At 37.8% G+C, this 12,439-nt stretch overlaps 1 non-coding gene across 1 annotated transcript; it reads left to right on the forward strand.

Annotated features, from left to right (window-relative positions):
* The first annotated feature begins 7,064 nt into the window (after positions 1-7,064).
* Positions 7,065-7,172, forward strand: LOC141636955 (small nucleolar RNA R71). The gene has a single exon (XR_012541520.1). It is a non-coding gene; the product is annotated as a small nucleolar RNA R71 (small nucleolar RNA).
* Positions 7,173-12,439: the final 5,267 nt, after the last annotated feature.

A 12,439-nucleotide genomic window follows, 5' to 3' on the forward strand; every position in this document is an offset into this window, starting at 1 on the left:
GGCAACTACTAAGGTCAACGACACTATTCATGGTGGTCTATATGGTGCATAAACGATAGATTAATTCATTACGACGATATAAACATAAATTACGACGTTCTTACCTTGAGGCGATAATAATTGGATGAATTCCCTTATTTTTCTCCCTTAGATCCTGCTCCCTTGCCTTAGAATAATTATTTGTGTTTTTATGTTGTATATGATTATGGGTAGGTAGAATAGCTTATTTATATAAGTGTATGAAGGAAAGAGGGAGGAAGTTTCCTTAAAACAATTCTCTTACTATTTTTCCTTTTCTTTTAATTACATAATATTAGTAGTAGTATACAATTACAATTCCGTCAATATACTCAGCATACTCGTCCTACATGTGTAGCATACACGGTCCAATAATTATTTCCGTCTCAAACATTATTTAATTATTTTATTTCCGTCTTTTAGCTTAACTATTCAATTAATTAATTTATTAAATATTATTTAAAACACATTTTAATATAATTTTACCATCTTAAATACGGGGTATTACATCCGTTGAGGAAGTCAAAGGTTGTAAGTTTGTGGTTTCTTGGTTGAATTTGCATAACTTATGAGCAATTTTGGTGACCAACCCACCGAAGACAATAGAACTATTGTTTTTGTGACATTGTTCGGTCAAGTGAGTGACAAAGTGGTAAGGGATATTAATCCCCCAATTTTCATCACCATTTATATTAAGAAATGCACCTAGAATTTCAACCTCCAATTTCCTCACCGAGTGAGGCTCATTACTACCCAAAAATGTCCATCCCATAAATCTTTGCCAAATACGAAATTCAGGAAAATGAATGAATTGATGGGGGACATGATCCCAATCAATAAAGGGGTAATGAGAAATGGCTTACCATGTGATTTGGGGTTATAAGACTCGGGAGACTCAATGTGCAAATTCTCATGTTTCAATTGAAATATTTCAGCAAATACACCAAGAAACATCCTATAATCGTAATTAAACTATCGAAAACTTACACCATGAATAAAATCCTTCTTTTTAGATTTGTGAAATTCAAAGGAACTCAAGAACTCAAAGGTGAGTTCGGGGAAGGTTTTATAATTCATAGTGTAAGCATGCTTCATTTCAAGATTTTTAAACAAAGCTTTAACCCTTTTTTCAATTCCAATATGTTTCAAAGAATCATGATTAATAAATTTAGTGGCCTTCATACCTTTGGCTCTCAAGATGAACAAATTTTCCCATTGCTTTTTTCTAGTAAAGACAACTTGGGGATAAGTCGGATCATGCCATGCCGATGTTTCTTACATCTAGACATCCTCCGCAGCATGGGATGCCCCCGCTTCACCTCTCCTCATCTTTGAAGCACCTTGTGTAGTAGCTTTCTTAGGAGCCATTTCTGAAATTTTAAGACAAAAATTTCATCTTAAGGTAAGCAAAAATTAATTCAAACTAGCAAAATAGAACAAATTAGTGAACTAATTCATCCTATAAACATTAATAGAGCACATTTAAACCAATTTCTAACAATAATAAGTACCAAATCGATTTCCCCCAAATTGAGTTAGGGTTTGAGAAATTGGATTAAATTGATTAAAATGGATGAAATCAAAGAGAAATGAGATGAATACTTACTTGGTGATGTTAATGGATGACAAAGCATGAAATCTTGATGAAGGAAGTGTGTTTTGATGTGATTTTAGTGAATAAAATGAAGAAAATGAGAGAAGATAGAGAAGAAAGTACCGTCGGATTTTTGTTATGAGCATATGAACAATATCCTTTTACCCGTGTTTCAAATAGCAGCAAAAACGTAGAAAATCACGTCCCCAATGGGGGACAGCCCACCATGATCGGGGTTGACCAGCTTTAGACGTTGACTTTTCCTCTATTCCGTATTGATTAATCACGTCCCGCTTTTGAAAGTTACAACCCCGAACGGGGTTTCTTGCATGGGGAAGCGTGTATCTCCTCTCCGAGCCTTCTTTTCTTCTTCATTCACCTATAAATCACAAAACAAAATACCGTCAAGTCTAGTAATTATTCCTAAATCTATGAAAACATTAAATTTTTCGAAAAATTTAAAATAAAAACAAATAAAAGCTTGAGTTGCCTCCCAAGAAGCGCTGATTTAACGTCCCTCACCACGTAAGAAGCTTGAGTTGGTTTAAGCTTCCATAAGTAGAGGATTTACGGTCACTTCCTCTATCACTCCAACGATCATATTCTCATGGTAGACCTTCAAACAATGGCCATTTGCTTTGATTTTTTTTGCCATTGGTAATCATCACTTCAACGGAACCGAACTTGTTGACATTTGGGACGGTAAATGGATCGGACCACCGTGATCGTAATTTTCCTGAAAATAGCTTGAAGCGGGAATTGAATAGCAACACCTTATCACCGATTTGAAATTATTTATTCAAAATCTTCTTGTCATGCCATCTTTTCGTCTTCTCCTTATAAAGATGGGAGCTCTCATAAGCTTGCAAGCGGAGTTCATCAAGCTCATTTAGTTGCAACAATCGCTTCTCTCCACTTAGCTTTTCATCCATTTTTAGCTCCTTGACCCCCCAATATACCTTGTATTCCATCTCAATGGGTAGATGGCAAGCCTTCCCATAGACCAACCTATATGGTGAGGTAACAATAGGTGTCTTGTATGCGGTACGGTAGGCCCACAAGGTATCATCAAGCTTCATACTCCAATCCTTCCTCGACTTGGCAACAACTTTCTCAAGAATGGACTTGATCTCACAATTAGAGACCTCTACTTGGCCACTTATTTGTGGATGGTAAGCCAAGCCTCTTCTATGGGAAACCCCATACTTTTCTAGCAATGCATCAAGTTGTTTCTCAACAAAGTGAGTACCACGATCACTAATGACCGCTCTTGGCACTCCAAATCTCGGAAATATAATCTTCTTGAAGAAATTGATCATGGCTCGGGCATCATTAGTGGGAGTAGCAATTACCTCTACCCATTTAGAGACATAATCAGCGGCAACCAAAATATACCGATTCCCTTTTGAAGAAGGAAACGGTCCTTGATAATCAATACCCCACACATCGAATACCTCCACTTCTAAGATACCATTTAAAGGCATCTTGTGCCTTCTTGAACCCGTCCTTTGGCAAGCATCGCATGCCATCACGAAATTTTTGGCATCTTGGAACATGGTAGGCCAATAGAAGCCGGATTGCAACACCTTGGAAACGGTCCTTGATGGTCCATAATTACCACCATAAGGAGAAGAATGACATCCTTCTAGCACCCCTTTTACATCCCATTGTAAGACACATCTCCGTAATAGCTCGTCAGAGCAATGTTTGAACAAGTAAGGATCATCCCAAAGGAAGAACTTGGCATCATGTAAGAACTTCTTCCTTTGTTGATATGAAAGGCCGGGTGGCAATTCCTTTCCAACTAGATAGTTGGCTATGTCTGCATACCAAGGAGTATTGGCTTCCAACATCATTAGGGCATCGTCAGCGAAAGAATCATCAATAGGTATATCAATACCTCCATCATTATACTTCAATCAGGATAGGTGATCGACGACAACATTTTCGGCCCCCTTCTTGTCTTTAATCTCAAGATCAAATTCTTGCAAAAGCAAGATCCATCTTATCAACCGTGGCTTGGCCTCTTGCTTGTCTAGGAGATGTTTTAGAGCGGCATGATCGGTATGAACAATGATTTTGGACCCGATCAAGTAAGAGCGGAATTTATCTAAGGCATAGACAATGGCAAGTAGCTCTTTCTCCGTAGTGGCATAATTGATTTGAGCCGCATCCAAGGTTTTGCTAGCATAGTAGATAGCATGTAGAACCTTGTCCTTTCTTAGTCCTAGCATGGCACCTACCGCATAGTCACTTGCATCATACATGCGCTCGAATGACAAGTTTTAGTCCGGTGATTGGATGGTAGGTGCGGAGATCAAAGCTTTCTTGATCCTATTAAAAGACTCAAGACAATCATTAGTAAACATAAATGGAGCATCTTTTCAAAGAAGCTCCGTAAGGGGTTTGGCAATCTTAGAAAAATCCTTGATAAAACGGCGGTAGAATCCCGCATGGCCTAATAAACTCCTTACACTTTTGACATTTACCGGTGAGGGTAGTTGTTCAATAACTTGGACCTTAGCACGATCCACTTCAATTCCTCTTTCTGAGACATTATGACCAAGTACCACTCCTTCATTTACTATGAAGTGGCACTTTTCCCATTTCAACATTAAGTCAATCTCTTCACAACGCTTCAAAACTTTAGACAAGTTAGCCAAGCATGCATCAAATGAAGAACCATAGACACTAAAATCATCCATAAACACCTCCATGATAGACTCAATAAAGTCGGAAAAGATGCTTATCATTCAACGTTGGAATGTGGCGAGGGAATTACAAAGACCAAAGGGTATTCTACGGTAGGAAAACGTACCATAGGGACATGTAGAGGTGGTCTTCTCTTGGTCATCCGGGTGAATGGGTATTTGAAAGAACCCGGAAAAATACTTGTGACATGCCAACCTTTCCAACATTTGGTCAATAAAAGGTAATGGGTAGTGGTCTTTCTTTGTGGCCAAATTTAACCTCCTATAGTCAATACACATGCGCCATCCCGTCACAATTCTAGTGGGAATCAGTTCATTTTTATCATTTTTGACTACGGTGGTTCCTCCTTTCTTGGGAACCACTTGGACCGAACTAACCCATTTAGAATCGGAAATAGCATAAATAATTCCCGCATATAACAATTTAAGAACTTCCTTTTTAACCACTTATTGCAGGTTAGAATTTAGTCGTCTTTGACCTTGGACGGATGGTTTATGATCGTCCTCAAGATAAATTCTATGCATGCAAAATTCGGGGCTTATGCCCTTCAAATCATCAAGTTTGTATCCAATGACTTTCTTGTGAGACTTTAAAACATAAAGCAATGAAGACAATTGACTCTCACTCAAATGAGCACTAACAATTTCCGGACACATCTCCTCATTATCTAGAAAAGCATATTTCAAATTGGAGGGGAGGGGTTTAAGTTCGGGTTTTTGTACCTCAAGGTCTTGAGGTGTAGAAATCAAACCTACATATTGCGAGCTTTCCTCCAATGATATCTCTTCTCCATCCAATTCAAGCTCCAAAGCATCAATCTCCTCACTTCCAATATCATCAACACCTGTAAATGATTCCAATAGTAAGAGTGCCTCTAAAGGATCTTTAGCCAAGATTGAGGTATAGAGTCTTCTATGACAACATCAACAATATCCAAAACGTTAATAGAATAACAAGACTCTTCTATCATTGGACTCTTCATGGCATTATTCAAATTATTTGTGACCTTATCGTCACCCACTTCCAAGCTCAACTTACCATTATTGACATCAATTACCGCACCCATGGTATGTAGAAAGGGTCTTCCCAAAATGATTGGGATTTGGGCATCTTCGGCCATGTCAAGAACAATGAAATCAACCGGAATGAAAAACCTACCAACCTTAACCAGAACATCCTCCAAACCTCCCAAAGGGAGTTATATAGAATGACCCGCCATTTGCAATGTGACACTAGTACATTTTAAGACTCCCATGTTTAGCTTATCACAAATAGAATATGGCATTACACTCACACTAGCACCTAAATCACATAAGGCTTTATCAATTGTATAGGTTCTAGTAGTGCATGGAATGGCAAAGCTTCCGGGATCTTTTAACTTAGGAGGGGACTTGTTTTGTAAAAGAGCACTACACTCGACGGTGAATGCTATAGTTTCAACATCATCAAAAGTCATGTTCTTAGTTAAAATGTCTTTCATGAATTTAGTGTAAGATGGAATTTGAGTAATTAATTCGGTAAAATAAACGGTTACCTGGAGATTCTTCACCACTTCCATGAACTTACCGAATTGAGTTTCCTTTTGATACTTTGCCAATTTATGAGGGAAAGGCACTTTGACTTTTTCTGGCACTTTAACTTCAACATCTTTCTTGGGAGGAGCATCCTCCATATCTTTGACTTTCTCAACAACAATTGGTTCATCCACTTTCTTTGGAATAACTTCACCTTTCTTTACATTACGAGAAACCTCCAATTCAACAAGTACCTCCTCACTTTCTTTGTGCATGGGTGAGTCATCATATTTTGTACCACTTCTCAAGGTAATAGCATTGATGGTATCATGTGGTTGCTCACCTTGAGGTGGTAATTGACCCATTTTTATTTGAGAGCTAGATGAGGCTAGTTGAGCCATTTGATTCTCTAGCATTTTGATGGCGGCACTGTGAGCTTGGTCACTATTTTGCATTTGATCCAATAATTCCGTTTGAGTCGTAGACATTTGCATCACCAAGGCTTCAAGTTTGCTCCCCCTTGGTTATTTTGTTGGGCATTTGGGGGTGGTGGACCTTGGTTTGGTTGGAAATTTTGTTGAAAATTTTGTTGAGGTGGCCTTTGGTTTTGGTTTTGGATTTGATTTTGATTTTGATAAACCGACGGATAATTGAACCTTTGTTGTGGTGGAACATAGGCATTTTGTTGTGGTGGTTGAGGTTGAGGCACAAAAGTATTTTGTGGTTGGGGATTTAGCACATTGTTGCTTTTATAAGATAAATTCGGGTGAAATTTCGTGTTTGGATTGTAAGTATTTGAAAATGTACCCGGTGGAAATGAACTTTGTCTAAAACTTTGAAAAGCATTTACCTCCTCAATAGTGGCTTGACATAGGGCGGTGCAATGTCCCGCACCTCCGCAACCTTCACAAACAACAATTTGGCTAGTAGAGGACATGGCATTGTCTTGTTGAAGAGAGGAAGCCGCATTTTGAGTCTCCAATTTTTGTTGGAGGAATAAGATTTGAGCTTTCAAAATGGAAGTATCAGAAGCTTCCTCTTTACCTTTGATTGGTGCACTCCGGGAATTGACATATTGAGCATCATGAATCGCCATGGATTCAATCGTGGAATGAGCAATATCGGTGTCAATTTGATCAAACTGCTCATTGTTGGCGGAATGAAGAACTCTTAGGGACTCGGTACAACATCCATTGTATAATGTTATAGCAAAAAACCAAGGATCCAACCCATGATGTGGGCAATATCTTTGCAAATCCTTGTATCTCTCCCAAGCTTCATACAAGCTCTCTAGTGCTTGTTGGCGGAACCCCGTGATTTGGCTCCTCAAGGTTTGAGTTTTCTCCGGTGGAAAATACTTTTGGTAAAAAGCAAGAGCCAAAGTCTCCCAATTGGTTATTCCCATAGCTTCTCTATCGAGGCTATTGATCCATAGCTTAGCCTTGTCCTTCAAAGAAAAAGGGAAAAGTATCTCCCATATTTGAGCTTTTGTGACTCCCGTTTGCCGAATTATGGAGCAATAGTCACAAAAATTTTTAACATGCATATTGGGATCCTCCAAAGGACTTCCCCCAAATTGCCTTCTCTCCACAAGGTTGATGAAAGCCGGTTTAATCTTGAAATCCGTGGCTCCTATTTGGGTAGTAGTGATACCCCTTGGAAGCATGGCCGCGGTGGGCTTGGAATGATCGGAAAGTTTCACCATATTTTTTATTGGATATGGTGGTGGCCGTGGAGATGATGAACTAGAACCTTCTTCCTTGTCAGGGATTGGGTAATTGGTACGAATGCGACCCAAACCTCCGCGACTAGAAGATGCGTCAAGCTCCTTGAAATAATTGAGTCGGTGATGGAACGTTCTTTCGGGCTTCAGATCAAAGGGAATCAATTCTCCGGTACGAGAGGACCTGGGCATATGACACAAATCTCAAGAAACTTGTAAGTAACGGTCTCAAGGAACAAGTGTTCCTCAAGACAAAAGAAAACAAGATAGAAATCAACAATTCAAAACGCAACAAAACCGTCTTCCCCGACAATGGCGCCAAAATTTGATAGGATGTCGCAACCTAATCAAAGATACCCTAAACTTGGCTAACAGAACAATGTAATAAGGTAGGGGTCGAACATATGGAGACGGGTATTGCTTTATGAAATGCTATGAATAGAATTTTATCTGGGTCGATTCAATTGGTTTGTTGGGTTGGTTTGATAACTTACAAATAAACGATGTCAATAATATATGATAAAAGAATCTAAGGGAGTCGGGCCACACATGGAAATACGTAAATATTCATGCCAAAACTAGGAATTCTTAATAACAACAATTGTTTAGGTCTCGTGACAACCACCTCTCGGCCTTATTGTCAACCATAGATCGGGTCCTAGCGAACTCTCGTTATGACTAGCTCGTGATCTACTAACACATGTTTAGTCTAATTCAATTCTGTGCCTCTTGACTTATATAACGAATTAACAAACTTAATCAATGCTTCTGGCCACTAAACAAAGATTAATCAAAACAAGGCAAACATGTGATAGAACCAATTTATCGATATTATAGCATCCTAATTTTAACAATTACAAATACTATTTGTGTATGGCTTCCCTAATCCCTAGACATATGAAACTACTCACTCATAATGGAATTTAAACTAATAATATTTGATGTAATAAACATGATGAATATGAAATTGCAAGTAAAGGAACGATTGTATGAGAAATGATGCTAAGAATAACTAAAGATGAAACTAACATGTAAATGACAAAGTGGCTATGGGTAATTATAAATATGAATAAGAATATGTTAAAGTGACTAATGACAATATGAAATTAACTATTAGTAATGATAACAAAATAACAAGGTAGATAATGAAACGATTAACGAAATAACTTGCAAAGGAAATGACAAAAGTAAATAACGAAATGGAACTTAGAAATAAGATTACCGCAATGGAGAATGTAGAATTCAAATAAGAAGAATAAACAACCCAAGTAACCTGAACAATGACTTATATTGAAACTTGAAATGCTTAAGGAATTGTTTAACAACAAAGGGAATGCTTAATAAAATGTAAACTAATACGAAAACTAAGAAAATTTGTGTTGCTTAGAGTATATGAAGAGTATAAAAGAGTGTAAGAAGATATCCCCTAATGACGGATTAAGGCCCCTATTTATAGTAGAATAGAGGGCATAACGTAAGATTCCATGGGCAAGGTAGCCCCGATCGGGGACATGCCACCCCGATAAGTGTCGTATGTTTTCCGATTTATTTCTTTAAACTCTTGATTAAATGCCAAGGGGATCCAAATTTTATGATTAATGCCCCTTAATTCACCCGGTTAATTTCATATTTGGGCATCCTAAGAGCATCTCCAAGCTTGACTTTTCCACTTGCTTGAGTTGGACATTTTCTTAGGCCAAATTCATTTCCTGATTTGTGCATCAACTTAAGTTCGATTTCTTCATGCTCGGGATTTCCATGCTCAGAATTTCCCAAAATGCCCTTGCATGGTCAAATTTAATTTCTTCTAGCCTCGCGAACTTTAGTGCTTGCACATATGATGGGAAAAAGCTATGAAAGCTATATTTCCTACAAAATACAATAAAAACAAGGAAAGACACTAGAATACGGAATTAGCTCATAAATACACTAATAGAAGTGTGATATTCAATCAAAACCGAGCTAAAATAAGGGGTAAAATGATATATAAAATGGACACATTATATTCTCCCTAAATGTATGTATGTTAATTGAAAGCTTATTGCGTTTATAATTATTGTTATAGCTCAGTTTGTGTCTCGTTATAAGATGTTATGCATTAATGCTTTTACCCTTTAATTTATTGGGCGGGTTGTGTGCTTTAATGGATGTTGGTTGTTAAGCCATTGCCTGTCGTGGTGTATTTGTCCTTAAGTGGGTGTTAATTCTCTAATGAGTATAAATGTACCTTAAGTGGTATTTACCTTTCAAGGTAATCAAGAGGAATACTTCTTCGGAAGTGGGTCTTGGATTGAGACTGTGACCGAATGTAGTTAAGCATGCTCATCTTAAAGTTTGGATCAATTATGCTAAAACCACACTACACTTCATCACACTTGGGACTCATGTCGGTATGATTTTGGTGTTGTGATCATAGAAGGTCTTATATAACTTAATTGTACTATTTTCACTATGATTCACATTGAATTGCTTATTGGACAGAGTTCTATAGACTGAGATGTTTGTTATGGCCATGTTGTTCAATCCAAGAGTCATTTTATAAAATAAAGTTTTCTAAATATTTTCTTGAAATAAAACATTTTTAATAAAATCAACAAATGTCGCCCAAGTGGGAGAATGTTGTATTTGGACTTCCATTAGTCGGTTTTTATTGTTTGTGAAAACGGGTTGAATAAGGCTGGTAAAGCTCACTATAGTTATGTGATCCATTGGGCCTAGGTCTGTCTGAGTCAGTATTATTAAGTACATAATATGATGGTACTGATAAGTATAGGGCCTGTTTATTATACAGTGGGCAGCCTGATTGGGGAGGGGGAGGGGGAGGGGGGGGGAGGGAGGGGGCAAATACGGTTCTATTATGGCTAGGTCTCTCTTCCTGTCTAGAACACCTCTAACCTATATAAATAGATTATTGGGATGACATGCCCCATTAATTGTCATTATAAAGAAACCTAGAAGAGGGAGGAGAAGATCCTTAGCATAATAGCTACATACTATTTATCTATGGCTTCTGCTAGTGATATGTACCCTATACAACGATCCTCTATTATAATTTATCTAACACGACAAACTTATTTTGTCTAAAAACATCATTGCCTAAATTTTTAAAGGCATGAATTTTAGAAAGGGGGGAAGCATCTAAATGAGAAAAAACAATATTCAAGCTATCATCATCCTCCAACCCGACACAACCATGGAAATAAACAAAGAACTCAAGAAATTCGGCCATGGATAAAAGCTTTAAAAGAGGTCAACAAAGTACAAAAGAGCTACAACAACTAGGTAGACGAAAAGCTAGCATAAAAAATACCAAAGTAGCACTTCAAAAGCAAACAAGCAGGAAATTATGCTAATAAGGAAGACGATAAAGAAAGGAAAAAGAAACACATAACCCAGGCGAAGACACCCTGTGCATACGATTAAAACGGTCGAAGTTACCCAACACAAACACGGTGCCACTGCCAGAGAAAAGGGTCCCAGAAACTGGTAGACGAAGACTCTCGCCGGCGACAAGGAAGATACGTTGATGGCCGACAACGAGAGAAGGAGATATTGATAGGTGGAGGGTAGGCGCTGGGAATTATTCAGGTTTTTGTTTTTGGGGCGTTAACAGTTGCTGTCTGAAACATGATGAGATGATGATAGTGAATGAATTTTGTTTAAAACCATTTTAACTCGAACTCTTCTTTTACTTCTATTTTTATTTTAGTCAGGGTGAGGGTTGCTTAGTTAAAGATGATTTTACACAAAATTTGGTGTTTTATGTTTGGTGAAAGAAAAATTTGGTGTTTAAGAGATTGAAATAGCGAAATTAGGGACTTAGGTCTTAGGGTGTAATCCGTCCTAGAGTTACACCTTTCTAGTTTCTATTCCTAAATCGAAAAAATCCTTACACTTATAAAAGTTTGCTTTGGCGTGTACTGTAGCTATGAATAGTGTCAAGCAAATCTCCACCCTTGCTCCCTCACTCTCAATCCTAGCCTTCCATTCTCACTTTATATATTTCTAACCTACTTCACTCTCTCCGTCAAACGCAGCTTTGTATTCCTTTTTCCATTTCATTCTCTGCCTGGAGCTCTCTTCCTCTTCTACAATTGCTCTGATCTGTTCTTCAGCGCCATCACCTCTCCATGCTTCGTCGGTAGGTTATTTTCTTTTAATTTACTCTTAGCTTTGAAATTATGATATTGATGATGATTGAGCTGAATCGCACTGTATTCATTCTCACTTGACAACTTTCAAACTTACTTCGTTCTCTTATTTCAGGTGTGACCTTTACTTCCTTCTTACATTTCATTCTCTGCTTGGTGATCTTTCCCTCTTCTACAATTAATCTGATCTGTTCTTCTGGGGTATCAACTCTCTACGCTTTAGAGCTAGGTTACGTACTTTTGTTTGACCCTTCATTTAGAAATTATTAAATTATGATATTGATGATGATTCTGCTGTGTTTCAGTGTAGTTGCGGTTTGAATTAATATACAGTGTTTGATTGCGATATGGAGGATCTTTTTATGTATCTCTGCTGACCTCATCTGTTGAAATTATGGTCGACGCATCTAACACTGTGTGGCTCAAAACTAATGTCACGTAATTGGGCATGTCTTTCTCAATTTGGGGGGGGGGGGGTATATTTCTTTCATTGTGAAATCTAGGTTATTTAAATTCAGATGCCTCTCTTCGCTTTAGAGCTAGGTGATGTACTTTGATTTACCCTTCATTTAGAAATCATGGTATTATGATATTGATGGTGATTTCCCTGTATCGAATCATGGTATTATGATATTGATGGTGATTTCTCTGTATCGCGTTGTATATGCGGTTTGATTTAATGTACTATGTTTGGTTGCGACATACAAGATATTTTTCATGTATCTCT

The sequence above is a fragment of the Silene latifolia genome, chromosome Y (genome assembly GCF_048544455.1).
Source record: "Silene latifolia isolate original U9 population chromosome Y, ASM4854445v1, whole genome shotgun sequence".
NCBI classification, from domain to species: Eukaryota; Viridiplantae; Streptophyta; class Magnoliopsida; order Caryophyllales; family Caryophyllaceae; genus Silene; species Silene latifolia.